Below are 18,789 nucleotides of genomic sequence, written 5' to 3'. Positions count from 1 at the left end.
GGACTGTGAGAGGAGAGGAGTTCGTCACGCTGCCCCGCCTACATCCTGACAGCCAATGTTTGCCACGCTCCGCGGGCCGGATTAAAAGGTCCGCCGGGCCGTAGTTTGCCCATTGCTGGGCTAGCTGCAGAGTCCTGACTTTTGGGGCGGCCGCCCGAGAGGAGGGAGGGGAGCGGGCGCCCGGCACACAGAAGAGCCGCATTAAAATGTGTAAAGAGCCGCGGCTTGCCGACCACTGAGCTACGGCAACCCTATTGCCTGTCACCTGGTGGGCAGTGTGCTCCGGAGCCGCAGCAAAGGTGAAAAAGAGCCGCATGCGGCTCTGGAGCCGCGGGTTGCCGACACCCGTCCTAGATAATCAAACGAATATTCTGAAAATGGGAGTTATTAGAATGGAGAGCTACTGGTGTAAGGCCAGCTTTACAATAATCAATAAACAAAATTCCGCACCCTATCACCTAGAAAATAACTACTATTCCCAAAAGAAAAGTAAACTTTCACCCTTGAAAGTACATGTAACTAAACTCTTTTTTAAACACAAATAAATCTATCCCAATAAATAATATAAATGATACACACATAAATTAATTAGATACAAAAAATAAATCATAAAATAAATAAATATATCCCAAAATTATATCAAACTAAACATCCCAAAAAAATGTCCAAAGTGTCTCTGTAAAGATGTCTTTCCAAATTCTCAAGCAAACTCGTATCGCTCTTTAATCATCCAGTATGGAATTTCCAAAACCTCAAAGAAATAAACTTATGATAGTGTATTACCTTTTAACTGAACAAACATGCAAACTTGTGAAAACAGTATATCATGACAACTGCATAACGTATACTCACACGTGAATAATAATAAAAAAAAACAAAAAAAAAAACTTTAAACAATATATCAATCTCTCAATAAGTAAATATACTCGTGACAATAATCAAAATAGTGACCATTCCAACTCCAAACTATAAAACATATGTGATCACTCCAAATAGTGAAATGAATACCCAAAACCCCAAAACTCTAATAGTGAGCACTACAAACTCAATATTAGTGAAAAAATAAAAGTGATCTCTTCCAACTGGTGCAACAATGGATAATTAACCTTTAGAAATAAATGACAGGCTTTTAAAACCAGTGGATAGTAACACTCTCCAGGCTTCCTAATGTTCCTGTTGCCACTCTTCCATATTCCTCATAAGGTGAGATAGAAGATAATCAGCTGTATATCGTAAAATATATAAATCTTTATTAACCCCTTGCCTACCAGGCACTTATACCCCCTTATTTACCAGGCCAATTTTCAGCTTTCAGCGCTGCCGCACTTTGATTGACAATTGCGCAGTCATGCAACATTGTACCCATATGAAATTTTGATCATTTTTTTCTCACAAATAGAGCTTTCTTTTGGTGGTATTTAATCGCCACTGGGCGCTTTACTTTTTGCGCTATAAATAAAAAAGTGCAAAAAATTTGAAAAAAAAAAAAAAAGTTTCTTTGTTTCTATTATAAAATTTTTCAAACAGGCATTTTTTCTCCTTCACTGATGTGCGTTGATTAGGCGGCACTGATGGGCACTGATAGGCAGCACTAAAGGGCACTGATAGGCAGTACTAATGAGGTGGCACGGATAGGCGGCACTGATAGACAGCACTAATGAGGTGTCACGGATAGGCGGCACTGATAGGTGACACTGATGATGGGTACTGATAGACGGCACTGACTGGCATCACTGCTGGGCACTAACTGGCGGCACTGACTGGCACAACCCCTGGGCACTGACTGGTGGCACTGACTGGCAGCACTGCTGGGCTGCACTGGTGGGTGGCACTGGTGGACAGCACTGGTGGGTGGGCACAGGTGGGTGGGCACAGGTGGATGGCACTGGTGGGCACAGGTGGGTGGGCACAGGTGGGTGGCACTGCTGGGCACATGTAGGTGGCACTTCTGGGCACAGGTAGGTGGCACTGCAGAGTGGCACAGGTGGGTGCACTGCTGGGCACAGGTGGGTGCACTGCTGGGCACAGGTGGGTGATCTGCTGGGCACAGGTGGGCGGAGCTAGTGGGCGCACTGCTGGGCACAGGTGGGCGGAACTTGCGGGTGGCACTGCTGGGCACCGATCATCAGGGCACTGATCATCAGTGCCCTGATGATCGGTGCCGATCCCCGCTCTGACAACTGCCGGTTCTCGGCAGTACTTTCCTCACGATCTGACAGCGTGAGGAAAGTGCAGCCGAGAACCGGCACTTGCATTTCCCTCTGATCAGCGTGTCATTGGACACCGCTGATCAGGTGGTAAAAGGCCGCTGTGATTGGCCTTTTACCACATCACGTGATCAGCTGTGTCCGTAGGACACAGCAATCACGGAGATCGCCGGGTGCGCGCCCCCTGGGGCGCGCAGGAGAGCGCGTTCTGGGGGGACGTCATATTACGTCCACTCAGAACTGGCCGGCCGCAGTGAAGCCGTCATTCGGCTATCTGCGGTCGGCAGGTAGTTAAATATCTTACATTAAAATTGAAGACTATCAGCTTCCAACATTCAAATCAGCTCTGGTGTAGTCCTGTGTATTCCCAGGAGTCAGAGAGAAACAGTGTGTAGTGAGTGGCCTCAGCCATCACTCTGGCTTTCCTGCTGACGTGTTTCGCTGACCCATTAGGGGGCTTGGTCACAGAGTTGCTTTTAAAAAGGTCCCTGACCCTTTCCAAAAACACAGCGGCTGAAAAGGTGTGTAGATGTGAACATGTCCCATAGGAAACCATGTTAAATGGACTGTAGGGTGTTTCTGCAAAATGCTCTAAAAAATGCATTGGTGTGAACCCCCATATGGAAGAAAAATATATTTGAAATATATTTAAAAAATATTCTTCCCAAATATATTGCCATATATTTGAAATGCTACAATTTTGGCCATATTCAATATATTTCAAAATCTATTTCAATATATATATATATATACACTGCATGCTGAAATGCGTTTTTAATACAAAATATATGAAAAATATTTTTAAAAATACATTTCAAATATACTGTATGTCTTTAAAAATACAAATCTACATTTTTGGAATGCATTTCCAAATGCTTGTAAAAATATATGTTAAAATTACTTTTTTAAATATGTTAAAAAAAATCTGAAGAATATATTTAAAAAATATATATTTAAAAAGCCATTAACTCTGCCCCAAATTACATCACCAATCTTGTCTCCAAATATCACCCAAACCGTACTCTCCGCTCCTCGCACAACTTCCTGCTCTCTAGCTCCCTTGTCTCCTCCTCCCATGCTCGTCTCCAGGACTTCTCCAGAGCTTCGCCCATCCTCTGGAACTCTCTACCCCAATTTATCAGACTATCGCCTACTCTGCTCACTTTTAGGCGATTTCTGAAAACCTATCTCTTCGGGGAAGCCTATCCTGCCCTCAGCTAATACTGGAATCTTCTACTCTTCCTACCAGTCTATCCCCCACAGTTACTACCTTTTGTACCACTAACCCCTCCCTCTTAGATTGTAAGCTCCAAGGATCAGGCCCTCCTATCCCTCTTGTATTGAACTGTATTGTTGCTGTATTGTCTCCCGTTATATTGTAAAGCGCTGAGCAAACTGTTGGCGCTATATAAATCCTGTATAATAATAATAATTTTAACATATATGTTTACGTATATTTGTAAATACATTCCAAAAATGTAGATATGTATTTTTAAAGATACACAGTATATTTGAAATGTATTTTTAAAAATATTTTTCATATATTTTGTAATAAAAACGCATTTCAACATGCAGTATATATATATATATTTATTTATTAATATATTGAATATGGCCAAAATTTTAGCATTTCAAATATATTTTTCTTCCATGTGGGCCAGGCCTGCCCCACCATAATAGTTATAGCTGTGGCAATATAAGGGTTAAAACTAGTTCATTCACTTGAGGGCTGTAGAGCACAGACTGGGAGATGGGGAAAAAAATGGAGAACAGTTAGGCTCTATTCACATCAGCACATCTCTAAACTCGCTTGAATTCCAGTGACTTTGATGTGACTTTTGGTGTGACTTTTGATCCAACTTTACATTCACTGGACTAGAGTTGCATCAGAAGTCGTAGGAAAGTAGTGCAGAAACTAGTCTGCCCCGGCTTGAAGTCGCACAAATTTGAACGGTACTCACTGGGCAACACGGGGTGCGACTTGTCATGTGACTTTGGACCCCAAAGTCGCATGGCAAGTCGCACAAGGCTCTTTCTGTCACTTTTTGTTCACAAGAAACAATCTTTTTTTTTTCTAGAAACTGACTTCGAACCCCCAACAGTCTATATTTATACACTAGTAGAATTGCATATGACATTTTTCATGTTTGTTCGATTTTCTAATCCTTAATCGACGTTTATTTTTGACCGCAGTGATATGGAAATTTTTTTCTAAAGGTGTAGGTGGTTGTCATTTGGTAAAGTACATTCGTTCTAAAGTCGAAGGTTAAAAGCAAACGAGTGCTTCCGAATGACTGGCAAAGACGTTTCTTACGAATACTCGAGTGTACGGCCAGCCTAAGGGAATAATGGATTTCATTCTTGGCTGCCCCTGAGATTGTGAGAGTCGGCCGGGCCGGGTGGTAAATGATTGAAGAGGTGCCGCCGCGCTGGTTCAGGAGGGCAGGGTGTAACCCAGTCCAGCTCTTTGAATGAATTCAGGTTACCTTTATTATGTGACCTCGGAGGGATGCTGTTACCAGGGATCAAAAGACACTTAACCTCTCCGAAACACAATCGCTGTGCTGTATGAGACGGCCAGAGGGTAGAAAATCTACGACCGCCGACTTATTACAAAACTGCATGCAGGGCCCATTTACACCATTGTGCCCGGTAATGAGTGCGTTACCACAAGGCGTGGTGACGTGACGTTGCATTCATTGCAATTCATTTTCAATGGCTTAATCGCTGTGCTGTATGAGAAAGCCAAAGGGGAGAAAATTTAAGACCGCCGACTCATTACAAAACTGCATCCAGGGCCCATTTACACCATTGTGCCGGGTAATGAGCATGTTACCGCAGGGCGTGGTGACGTTACATTCATTGCTGCATTGCAATTCATTTTCAATGGCATAATCGTGCTGTATGAGATGGCCAGAAGGTAGGAAATCTATGACCGATCAGGGGTGGACTGACAACTCATGGGGCCCCCAGGCAATAGGGGATCGTGGGGCCCCTGTGTGCTTGCCCAAACTCAAAAAAGCCTATGAAAAAGGTACCAGGGGCATCTAATGGGGCCCCCTACTGACCCCGCGCCCTGGGGCAGTACCCGAGTTTCCAAATGGTCAGTCCGCCCCTGCTGCCGACTCATTACATAACTGCATTCAGGGCCCATTTACACCATTGTGCCTGGTAATGAGCGCGTTACCGTAAGGCGTGGTGACGTGACATTACATTCATAACTGCATTGCATTTAATTTTGAATGACACAATCGCTGTGCTGTATGAGACGGCCAGACGGTAGAAAATCTGCGACCAGCATTCATTGCTGCATTGCAATTTATTTTCAATGGCTTAATGGCTGTGCTGTATGAGAAAGCCAGAGGGGAGAAAATCTACGACCGCCGACTCAATACAAAACTACATTCAGGGCCCATTTACACCATTTTGCTGGGTAATGAGAGTGTTACCGCAAGACGTGGTGACGTGACATTACATTCATAACTGCATTGCATTTAATTTTGAATGACACAATCGCTGTGCTGTATGAGACGGCCAGACGGTAGAAAATCTATGACCACCGACTCATTACAAAACTGCATTCAGGGCCCGTTTACACCATTTTGCTGGGTAATGAGCGCGTTACTGCAAGGCGTGGTGATGTGACGTTACATTCATTGCTACATTGCAATTCATTTTGAATGGCACAATTGTTGTGCTGTATGAGAAAGCCAGAGGGAAGAAAATATACGAACACCGACTCATTACAAAACTGCATTCAGGGCCCATTTACACCATTGTGCCGGGTAATGAGTGCGTTATCATAAGGCGTGGTGACGTGACGTTACATTCATTCATTGCTGCATTGCAGTTCATTTTGAATGGCGCAATCGCTGTGCTGTATGAGACGGCTAGAGGGGAGAAAATCTACGACCGCCGACTCATTACAAAACTGCATTCAGGGCCCATTTACACCATTGTGCCGGGTAATGAGTGTGTTATCGCAAGACGTGGTGACGTGACGTTGCATTCATTGCTACATTGCAATTTATTTTGAATGGCATAATTGCTGTGCTGTGTGAGACGACCAGAAGGTAGGAAATCTACGACCGCCGACTCATTACAAAACTGCATTCAGGGCCCATTTACACCATTGTGCTGGTTATTGAGTGCATTACTGCAAGGCGTGGTGACGTGACGTTACGTTCATTTTGAATGGCATCCCCAAGGCACCATCGTTTTGTGATTCATCTGATTTTCCAGACGTGTTGGTGCATTGGCACCAAATGTTATGCACATTAAGGCCCGTTCAAAGCGTGATTCTAATGAGATTCTGTGCGTCGCATAGGACCTGCCCATTCACTTCAATGGGATGCCCTATGTACGTTTGTCACCCAAAAAGAGCTTCTATTTGGGCGACAATCTTTGTGCAATTTATAAAGGCATGGTTTGCCGCAATTGCCACATGACAATCATGGCAGAATCGTATCCTTATTAAGGACAATGGCAACCAAACGCACGTCAAGTGTTTTGCAGCAATTTCCACGGGATTTGGAGTCACGGACAAAATGGCAGCGATTCTGTCCGTAATTCCAAATCGCAAAGTGTGAAAGGGGCCTATTGCATGACATACCACAAATATGTAAATAGGCCCCATAGCAGAAAACACAGCAAATCATTAAAGACACATTATTATCGAAGACTTTTATTGTATAGATTCAATAATGAATTAAATCTCATTTTTAAATACAGCGGCTTTAGGCGCAGTTTTCACAATGCTTTTAGAAGACCTGGACAAACATCCAATGTGCATGAGATCTCGAATTTCCCTTCATTTTGTGGAAATTTCAACTTAATTCCTGTTGTGTCTCTGAGATAGGAAGTGCAGGGAATTCTTAATGATGGAACTACAGACAGCAAGAAAAGTCCTTCATATTCCACTACGAAACAAAAAGGCTGAAGTTACACTTAGATCACCTGATATACAGTGCCTTGAAAAAGTATTCATACCCCTTGAAATTTTCCACATTTTTTCATGTTAAAACCAAGAAAGGAAATGTATTTTTATTGGGATTTGATGTGATAGACCAACACAAAGTGGCACATAATTGTGAAGTGGAAGGAAAATGAGAAATGGTTTGCAAAATTTTTTACAAATAAATACTGGAAAAGTTTGGCGGCATTTGTATTCAGCCCCCCGGAGTCATAACTTTGTAGGACCCCCTTTCACTGCAATTCCAGCTGCAGGTCTTTTTGGGGATGTCTCTACCAGCTTTGCAAAAGAGGAACATTTCTGCCCATTCTTCTTTGCAGAATCCCTCAAGCTCTGTCAGATTGGATGGAGAGCTTCTATGAACAGCAATTTTCACATCTTCCCACAGATTCTCCATTGGATTTAGGTCTGGACTGTGACTGGGCCATTCTAACACATGAATATGCTTTGATCTAAACCATTCTATTGTAGCTCTGGCTGGATGTTTGGGATCGTTGTCCTGCTGGAAGGTGAACCTCCACCCGGTCTCAAGTCCTTTGCAGACTCTAACAGGTTTTCTTCTAAGATTGCCCTGTATTTGGCTCCATCCATCTTCCCATCAACTCTGATCAGCTTCCCTGTCCCTGCTGAAGAAAATCATCCCCACAACATGATGCTGCCACCACCATGTTTCACAGTAGGGATGGTGTGTCCAGGGTGATGTGCAGTGTTAGTTTTCCATCACATATAGCGATTTGCTTTTAGGGCAAAAAGTTAAATTTTGGTCTGATCTGACCAGAACACGTTCTTCCACATTCCCCCCCCCCCCCCCCCCCCCCACACACACACATGGCTTCTCGCAAACTGCAAACGGAACTTCTTATGACTTTCTTTCAACAATGGCTTTCTTCTTGCCACTCTTCCATAAAGGCCAGATTTGTGGAGTGCACGACTAATAGTTGTCCTGTGTACAGATTCTCCCACCTGAGCTGTTGATCTCTGCAGCTCCTACAGAGTTACCATGGACCTCTTGGCTGCTTCTCTGATGAATGCTCTCCTTGCCCGGCCTGTCAGTTTAGGTGGACGGCCATGTCTTGGTAGGTTTGCAGTTGTGCCATACTCTTTCCATTTTTGGATGATGGACTGAACAGTGCTCTGTGAGATGTTCAAAGCTTGGGATATTTTTTTATAACCTAACCCTGCTTTAAACTTCTCCACAACTTTATCTCTGACCTGTCTGGTGTGTTCCTTGGCCTTCATGATGCAGTTTGTTCACTAATGTTCTCTAACAAACCTCTGAGGGCTTCACAGGACAGTTGTATTTCTACTGAGATTGAATTACACACAGGTGTTTACTATTTAAGTGACCTCTGAAAGCAATTGGTTCCACTAGATTTTAGTTAGGGGTAACAGAGTAAAGAGGGCTGAATACAAATACAAGCCACACTTTTCAAATATTTATTTGTAAAGAATTTAGAAACCCATTTATCATTTTCCTTCCACTTCACAATTATGTGCCACTTTGTGTTGGTCTATCACATAAGATCCCAATAAAAAAAATTTATGTTTTTGGTTGTAACATGACAAAATTTGGAAAATTTCAAGGGATTTGAATACTTTTTCAAGGCACCGGCCCCAACCAGGGGCAAAAGGGACAGCTGTCTCGGGCCCTGTTATTGTTGTGGGGCCCAAAGAAGCTGTCCCTTAAGCCTGGGCTTCCTGCAGAATTGCCATGATTTTCATTAAGCTGTCCCAAGATGGCTGTGTCTAGTGACGAGGGACAGAAATAAGAGCTGTGGGTATAGAAGAAGCCCTGTCTGCTCTCTCTCCCAGTTGCTGCACCTTCCACCACCGCTCCATCTCTCTCCTGGCCCTTTCCAACATCTCCCCCCACCAATACAATTCTCATGCCTGCAGTAGTCTGTCCAATTGTGGGCGCCTAGTGTACCATCTGGACCCACCCCCTTTGATGAGTCGGGCCAATAGGCTCCAGTGGGAGAGAGATTTGCAGCGGGAAATGTTGAATATGGAAATGCGATCGATCGGAGCTGTGTGTCCTGAGAGAGCGATGTGAGCCCCAGCACCGAGAAGGGGCTATACACTGAAATGTATCACCTGGATTAGGGCTCTACTGAGGGAGTGGGTGGGATAGAAAGACTACAGCTGGAGGACACTGCGAGAAAGGATCCACATAGAGGGGAGATGCAACTGGAGGAGGACGACATGGGAGGAGAGACGAGAACATGGAATGAAGGAAGAGAAGGACATAGAATGGAGGACATGGAATGGAGGAGGACATGTGATGGGGGAGGCCCAGGAGGAGGAGGACATGTGATGGAGAAGATGAGACTGGAAGAGGAGGATGTGGGATGGGGGAGATAAAACTGGGAGAGGAGGACACTAGATGGGGGAATGGGACTGAAGGACATGGGATAGAGGTGGAGGACATAAGATGGAGAAGGAGGAAGACATAAGATGGAGGAAATGTGATTAGAGGGGGAGGAGGACATGGAATTGAGGAGATGCAACTGGAAGTGGAGGAGGACATGGGATTGAAGAGAAAGAGGACATGGGATGGAGGAGGAGGAGGACATGGAATGGAGGAGTAGGAGGACATGGGATGGAGGAGAAGGAGGACATGGGATGGAGAAGGAGGAGGACATGGGATGGAGAAGGAGGAGGACATGGGATGGAGAAGGAGGAGGACATGAGAAGGAGGAGATGTGATTGGAGGAGAAGGAGGACATGGGATGGAGGAGATGCAACTGGAGGTATAGGAGGACATGGGATGGAGGAGAAGCAGGACATGGGACGGAGCAGGAGGTGGACATGAGATGAAGGACATGCAATGGAGAAAGAGGAGGACAAGAGATCGAGGACATGGGATGGAGAAGGAGGAGGACATGAGATGGAGGAGATGTGACTGGAGGAGGAGGAGGACATGGGAAGTGGGAGATAGGACTGGGGAAGGAGGAGGAGGACATGGGATGCAGAAGGAGGAGGACATGAGATGGAGGAGATGTGACTGGAGCAGGAGGATATGGGATGGAGGATATATTAAGTTTCTAAGAGTGTTAAAACAAAAGTGGGTGCACTGAAGGACTCAGTGGGATGGCCAGTAGGTGGATTCAGTGGGATGGCCAGTAGGCGGATTCGGTGGGATGGCCAGTAGGCGGATTCGGTGGGATGGCCAGTAGGCGGATTCGGTGGGATGGCCAGTAGGCGGATTCGGTGGGATGGCCAGTAGGCGGATTCGGTGGGAAGGCCAGTAGGCGGACTCAGTGGGAATGCCGGTGGGCGGATTCAGTGGGACTGTGTAAACGGCCACAAAATATCTGATGGCTGCCCTGCTAATATTTTCAGTGACACTAATACAGTGATAAGTGCTAATAATATACACTGTCATTGTACTAATGACACTGGCTGGGAAGGGGTTAACATCTCGGGGCAATCAAGGGGTTAAATGTGTGCCCAGAACACCCATGCAATGCGATTCAAGTGCAGGTAAACAAAAGGGTCCTGCACCTTTCTGGTGCTGATGCGATGTATCATTTTGTGGTGGTAAATAATTTAGATAGAATTTGTTGAAGATAACAAGAAGAGTAGAAAAATAGATCCCCTGCAGCCAACAGCAATAGAATACCTCCCCCCAGCAACAATAGATTCCTGCAGCAACAATGGGTCCCCAAAACAAAATACCACGCCAGCCACAATGTACTTCCAGAAACTACAACAGATCTCCCAGCAGCCAGCATCAATAGACTGTCCAGCAGCCAGCAATTATAGACCCTACCCTCAACAGTAGATCCCTTTCAGCAATAAGTAGCCCCCATCAACAATAGATCCCCCAGCAGTCAGCAACAATAGATCCTCCAGCACCCCTTGCAAGTACATACATCCAGTTCTGGAGGTGCCGGAACTCCCCCGTGTTCCCGCTGAAAAAAAGTCCTGGACTATCAATACATTTGAAGGACGTTTATTAATTTTTCCCTTTTTTTGTTGTTTTATTGAGATTTTGTGCCACATTTTTTTCTATCTTTAACTTATATTATGACTTTTGAAGCGGGAGGAGTGAGAACACATCAAGCAGGGTGAGAATAACCAAACCTTTTAGATGGGAAAGAAGGTATATGGCAAGAAAGTCTGTTGTTTTTCAACAGAACAGACTCACATGCAGTTACAGGGATGAGACAAACCATTTACCACTGACAGGTGCTTACAGCGATCAGCTTTTATTTATGTTACACCCTTATCCCACAAGAAAAAAAATGTTTGCTGTGACTGTGTATAATGAATTGCTAGAGTTTGGCTTCCATTTGTTATTGTACACTGCTCAAAAAATGAAAGGAACACTCTGAAAACCCATCAGATCTCAATGGGGAAACATCTCCTGCTGGATATCTATACTGATATGGATGGGTAATGTGGTAGTAATGTAAGGGTGTCCCATCATTTGATGGAAATGACAATTATCAACCTATAGTGAAATGAATTCAAAGACACCCCGAAAATCAAAGTGAAAGAATGATGCAGTAGGCTAGTCTATTTTGCTGAAATTTCATTGCACCAACTCAGAATGGTCCTCAGTAGTTTGTATGGCCCCCACGTGCTTGTATGCATGCCTGACAATGTCCGGGGAGGCTCCTAATGAGACCACGGATGGTGTCCTGGGGGATTTCCTCTCAGATCTGGACCAGGGCATCACTGAGCTCCTGGACTGTCTGAGGTGCAACCTGGTGGCGTCGGATGGACTAAAACATGACATCCCAGAGGTGTTCTATTGGATTTAGGTCAGGTGAGCGGGGGGGCCATTCAGTGGTAACAATTCCTTCATCCTCCAGGAACTGCCTGCATATGCTCACCACATGAGGCCGGGCATTGTTGTGTACCAGGAGGAACCCAGGACCCACTGCACCAGGAGGAACCCAGGACCCACTGCACCAGTGTAGGGTCTGACAATGGGTCCAAGGATTTCATCCCGATACCTAATGGCAGTCAGGGTGCCATTGTCTGGCCTGTAGAGGTCTGTGCGTCCCTCCATGGATATGCCTCCCCAGACCATCACTGACCCACCACCAAATCGGTCATACTGAATGATGTTACAGGCAGCATAACGTTCTCCACGGCTTCTCCAGACCCTTTCACGTCTGTCATGTGCTCAGGGTGAACCTGCTCTTGTCTGTGGAAAACACAGGGTGCCAGTGGTGGACCTGCCAATTCTGGTGTTCAAATGCCAAATGCCAATCTAGCTCTATGGTGCTTGCAATGAGCACAGGGCCCACTAGAGCACATCGGGCCCTCAGGCCACCTTCATGAAGCCTGTTTCTGATTGTTTGGTCAGAGACATTCACACCAGTGGCCTGCTGGAGGTCATTTTGTAGGTCTCTGGCAGTGCTCATCCTGTTCCTCCTTGCACAAAGGAGCAGATATTTGTCCTGCTGATGGGTTAAGGACCTTCTACGGCCCTGTCCAGCTCTCCTAGAGTAACTGCCTGTCTCCTGGAATCTCCTCCATGCTCTTGAGACTGTGCTGGGAGACACAGCAAACCTTCTGGCAATGGCATGTATTGATGTGCCATCCTGGAGGAGTTGGACTGCCTGTGCAACCTCTGTAGGGTCCAGGTATCGCCTCATACTACCAGTAGTGACACTGACCCTAGCCAAATGCAAAACTAGTGAAAAACAGTAAGAAAAGATGAGTAGGGAAAAAAATTTCAGTGATCTCCAGCTGTAAAACCATTCCTGTTTTGGGGGTCGTCTCATTGTTGCCCATCTAGTGCACCTGTTTTTCATTTCATTAACACCAAAGCAGCTGAAACTGATTAACGGCTTCCCTGCCACCCTATAGTAGAAATACTGCTACAGGGTGGCATGGTTGTGCATGTTGCTTTTTTTTCTGCATCCAAAATGCACAGAAAATTGGGTATATGATTGTCAATGTCATAGTTCACATCAGCGCTTGCAGGTCCAGTGCGTTCTGGTTGCAGAACAAAAAGTAGAACAGGCTGCATTTTTTTCTGCACAGAACTGTACTGGAACACAGTAAAACGCATCAAAAACACACCAGAACACACGTGTCCCGCTGAAGAAAAAGAAAGAGGGTAAAAAATGCACTGGAACGCATGAAAAACATAAAAAGAGCACTGGAATGCGCCAAAAATGCGTCAGTAAGACACGTGTGCAAAAATGCATCTGCAACGCATCTGAACCATATTTCTATAGTGTTACTGGGGATGTCAGTGACACCAAGTCAGTTCCCCCCAGTGTCAGAATGCCCACCACAGTCCCACTATAAGTTGCTGATCGCCGCCATTACTAGTATAAAACAATAAAAAGAAAAAAATTCCATTATCTATACCGCCATTTGTAGACGCTATAACTTTCACGTAAACCAATTAATTTACATGGATTGCGATTTTTTTTTTTTCAGCAAAGACATGGAGCAGAATACATTTTGGCCGAAATTGATGACGAAATATGATTTTTAAATTTTTTTACTGGACATATTTAATAGCAAATAGTCAAAAATAGTTTTTTTTCTCAAAATTGTCTTTTTTTTTTATAGCGCATAAAATAAAAAAACCACAGGTGATCAAATACCACTGAAAGAAAGCTCTATTTGTGGGGGGGGGAAAGGATGTAAATTTCATTTGGCTGCAGCATTGCATGACCGCGCAATTGTCAGTTAAAGTAATGCAGCGCCGTATTGGAAAAAATGGCCTGGTCAGGAAGGGGGGTAAATCCTGGAGGGCAAGTGGCTAGCATAAAAACAATCTTAAAAAAATCCCATTATCTGTACCGCCATTTGTAGACGCTATAACTTTCATGTAAACTCTTTGATCACCCCAGATGTTAACCCCTTCCTGCCCAGTGCCATTATTACAGTGTCAGTGCTTTTTATTAGCACTGATCACTGTATTGGTGTCACTGTGGCTGTCAGTGACACCAAGGCAGTTCCCCCCAGTGTCATAATGCCCGCCGCAGTCCTGCTATAAGTTGCTGATCGCCGCCATTACTAGTATAAAAAAAAAAAATTCCAGTATATATACCGCCATTTGTAAATGCTAGAACTTTCACATGAACCAATTAACCACTTGCCTACCAGGCACTTATACCCCCTTCCTTACCAGGCCAATTTTCAGCTTTCAGCGCTGCCGCACTTTGATTGACAATTGCGCGGTCATGCAACATTGTACCCATATGAAATTTTGATCATTTTTTTCTCACAAATAGAGCTTTCTTTTGGTGGTATTTAATCGCCACTGGGCGCTTTACTTTTTGCGCTATAAATTAAAAAAAGTGCAAAAAATTTGAAAAAAAAAAAAGTTTATTTGTTTCTTTTATAAAATTTTTCAAACAGGTATTTTTTCTCCTTCACTGATTTGCGTTGATGAGGCGGCACTGATGGGCACTGATAGGCGGCACTGATGGGCACTGATAGGCAGCACTAAAGGGCACTGATAGGCAGTACTAATGAGGTGGCACGGATAGGCGGCACTGATAGACAGCACTAATTAGGGGTCACGGATAGGCGGCACTGATATGCAGCACTGATAGGCGGCACTGATAGGTGACACTGATGATGGGTACTGATAGACGGCACTGACTGGCATCACTTCTGGGCACTGACTGGCGGCACTGACTGGCACAACCCCTGGGCACTGACTGGTGGCACTGACTGGCAGCACTGCTGGGCTGCACTGGTGGGTGGCACTGGTGGGCAGCACTGGTGGGTGGGCACAGGTGGGTGGCACTGGTGGGCACAGGTGGGTGGCACTGGTGGGTGGGCACAGGTGGGTGGCACTGCTGGGCACATGTAGGTGGCACTTCTGGGCACAGGTAGGTGGCACTGCAGAGTGGCACAGGTGGGGGCACTGCTGGGCACAGGTGGGGGCACTGCTGGGAACGGGTGGGCGGGGCTAGTGGGCGCACTGCTGGGCAGAACTTGCGGGTGTCACTGCTGGGCACCGATCATCAGGGCACTGATCATCAGTGCCCTGATGATCGGTGCCGATCCCCGCTCTGACAACTGCCGGTTCTCGGCAGTACTTTCCTCACGATCTGACAGCGTGAGGAAAGTGCAGCCGAGAACCGGCACTTGCATTTCCCTGTGATCAGCGTGTCATTGGACACCGCTGATCACGTGGTAAAAGGCCGGTGGGATCGGCTTTTCACCACATCACGTGATCAGCTGTGTCCGTAGGACACAGCGATCACGGAGATCGCCGGGTGCGCGCCCCCTGGGGCGCGCAGGAGAGCGCGTTCTGGGAGGACGTCATATGACGTCCACTCAGAACTGGCCGGCCGCGGTGAAGCCGTTATTCGGCTATGCGCGGTCAGCAAGAAGTTAATTTACACATATTGGGATTTTTTTTTTAGCAAAGACATGGAGCAGAATACATTTTGGCCTAAATTTATGAAGAAATTCAATTTTTTACATTTTTTTACTGGACATATTTTATAGCAAAAAGTAAAAAATATTGTTTTTTCTTTTCAAAATTGTCGGTCTTTTTTGTTAGGAATAAAAAGCGCAGAGGCGATCAACTACCACTGAAAGAAAGCTCTATTTGTGGGGAAAAAGGGATGTAAATTTAATTTGGGTGCAGCGTTGCATGACCGCGCAATTGTCAGTTAAAGTATCGCAAAAAATGGCCTGCTCAGGAAGGGGGGGGGGGAATCCTCTGGAGGGCAAGTGGGTAGTATAAAAACAATAAAAAAAGAAATCCCAGTATCTATACCGCCATTTGTAGACACTACAACTTTCATGTAAACCAATTAATTTTCTCAGATTTGGGTTTTTTTTTAGCAAAGACATGGAGTAGAATACATTTTGGCTGAAATTTATGATGAAATTTAATTTTTTAAATTTTTTTACTGGACATGTTTAATAGCAAAAAGTCAGAAACATTGTTTTTTCTTTTCAAAATTGTTGGTCTTTTTTGTTAGAAATAAAAAAACGCACAGGTGATCAACTACCACGGAAAGAAAGCTCCATTTGTGGGGAAAAATGGTTGTAAATTTAATTTGGGTGCAGTGTTGCATGACCGCGCAATTGTTAGTTAAATGAAATGCAGAGCCGTGTCGGAAAAAAAATGGCCTGGTCAGGAAGGGAGGGAAATCCTCTGGAGGGCGAGTGGTTAGTATAAAAACAATAAAAAAAGAAATCCAGTATCTATACCGCCATTTGCAGACACTACAACTTTCATGTAAACAAATTCATTTTCTCATATTGGGTTTTTTTAGCAAATTTTTTGGAATTTTTTTTTAGTAAAGACATGAAGCAGAATACATTTTGGCTGAAACTTATGATGAAATTCAATTTTGAAAATTTTTTTACTGGACATGTTTAATAGCAAAAAGTCAGAAATATTGTTTTTTCTTTTCAAAATTGTCGGTCTTTTTTGTTAGAAATAAAAACGCACAGGTGATCAAATACCACGGAAAGAAAGTGTGGGAAAAAAAGGACGTAAATTTCATTTGGGTGCAGCGTTGCACGACCGCGCAATTGTCATTTAAGTAACGCAGCGCCGTATCGCAAAAATGTCCTGGTCAGGAAGGGGGGGGGGGAATCCTCTGGAGGGCAAGTGGTTAACACCTCCTCTGCTACTTCCCTGAGCAGATCGATCTCCCGGGAGTTTCACTGACTTGATGCCAAACTCTGATTTAGGGTTCGTTCACACTTGACTGTTTTTCCAACTCTTGCCAAACGCCCCTATAGCGTTTGACAAGCGTTGGTCCGGCGTTTTTAATGCTCCGCAAACGCTCCAAAAACGCCGCATGTGCGGTTTAGTAGCGGTTGATAGGCATTTGCCAAGCATTAAAAACGCCCCACAAACGCCTATAATGAAGTTTGATTGGTGTTAACGCTCAGCAAACGCCTCGCAACCGCACCGCAAACGTTGGCCGGGAGTTTGCGGAGCGGCACCATAGACTTGAATAGGAGGCTTCAACTCCTCCTGACTCAACCAGAGGCGTCCGTTTTGCCGCGACGCGATGCTAACACTCCGGTGTGAACAGCACCATGTGCTGCAATGTGCAGAATTTTGCGAGGAGCTTGGAAAACGGTAAAAACGATTCCCAAACGCCTGTCTGACGCTTGCTGACAACACTAGTGTGAGGTTGCGTTTGATGCAGTTCTGCATTGCGTTTTGCGTTTTTGCACTTGAGTTTTTGCTAAATTTTTGATGCGTCTTGCGGGGGGGGTCATTTTTTTTAAATTTTTCTTGTTGCTAGGCAGATTTTAAACGCAAAACGCATAAAAAACACAGCAAAAACGCAAACCGCAATACATGTTTTTCTGCAGCGTTTCCATTGCAGTCTATAGAACCAAAAGGTGCGTTCAAAAAAGTCCCCCACCCTTTCCAACAAACGCAGCGGGTGCAAATGCAGCGGGTGAAACCGCATCGGGTGAAAATGCAGCGGGTGAAAACGCACAGGTGTGAACGTGTCCCATAGGAAATCATGTTAAATGGACTGTACTGCGCTTCTCCAAAATGCTGCAGAAAACACTTAGCTGTGAATCTGGGGTAAAAAGGGGTCCTTTCATTTTTTTTTGGGGGGGGGGGGGCAGTGTATATAAATCTGCTGGTCCATCAAACACTCCCCTCCCCCCAGACTGGCAATGCTGCTGTCTGCTGTGCCCCCTGTGCTCCTCCATCCAGAGCTGGGGGCACTCTAATACAGGAGGTGTGTTACTGGCCAGATCACCGGGTGACAACAGAGGGAAAGAAAACGAATGCAGCCGTCTCGTCCAGCGATCGGCAAGCTGCAATATATGACATTTCTGGGTTCAGGTTTAATACTGTTCCAGGGGCGGACTGACAACTCATGGGGCCCCCGGGCAATAGGGGATCATGGGGCCCCTGTGTCCTCACCCACACCCAAAAAAGCCTATGAAAAAGGTTCCAGGGGCATCTCATGGGGCCCCCTACTGACCCCGGGCCCTCGGGCAGTGCCCGAGTTTCTAAATGGTCAGTCCGCCCCTGTACTGTTCTCATTTCAGATTCGATCAAATTGGTTCCAGGGTGGGAAATGATCGATTGCTGTGAATCAGTCGGCCACAGTGAGGTACTCTGATCCTGAATGAGATCGAATTTCCATCAATCAGATGACGAGATTACATGATGGAAACAGACATGCGATCGATCACTTATGATCAGGGGCGGACTGACAACTCATGGGGCCCCCCGGGCAATAGGGGATCATGGAGCCCCCAGGCAATAGGGGATCCTGGGGCCCCCATGCAATAGGGGATCCTGGGGCCCGTGGGCAATAGGGGATCATGGGGCCCCTGTGTCCTCGCCCACACTCAAACCACACCCAAAAAAGCCTATGAAAAAGGTATCAGGGGCATCTCATGGGGCCCCCTACTGACCCCGGGCCCTCGGGCAGTGCCCAAATGGTCAGTCCGCCCCTGGTTATGATCACGAGATACAACGATATCTTAGCAATTGATCAAAATCCATGTCTCTGTGTATGGCTTATTGATTGAATGGATTGTCAACTATAGATCGATTATTCCTATCAGATGAGATTGCTTGGAAAATAAATTGATCGTTTATCAAAGCATGTTCAGCCGGCCATATACTCTACAATCTGATTGTACCATCTCCTTTACGGTGATCATACGCTC

The sequence above is a fragment of the Staurois parvus genome, unplaced genomic scaffold (assembly GCF_062004578.1).
Source record: "Staurois parvus isolate SC_StPar_1 unplaced genomic scaffold, SC_StPar_1.0 ptg000173l, whole genome shotgun sequence".
Classification (NCBI taxonomy): Eukaryota; Metazoa; Chordata; class Amphibia; order Anura; family Ranidae; genus Staurois; species Staurois parvus.
This window is presented reverse-complemented; position numbering follows the sequence as displayed.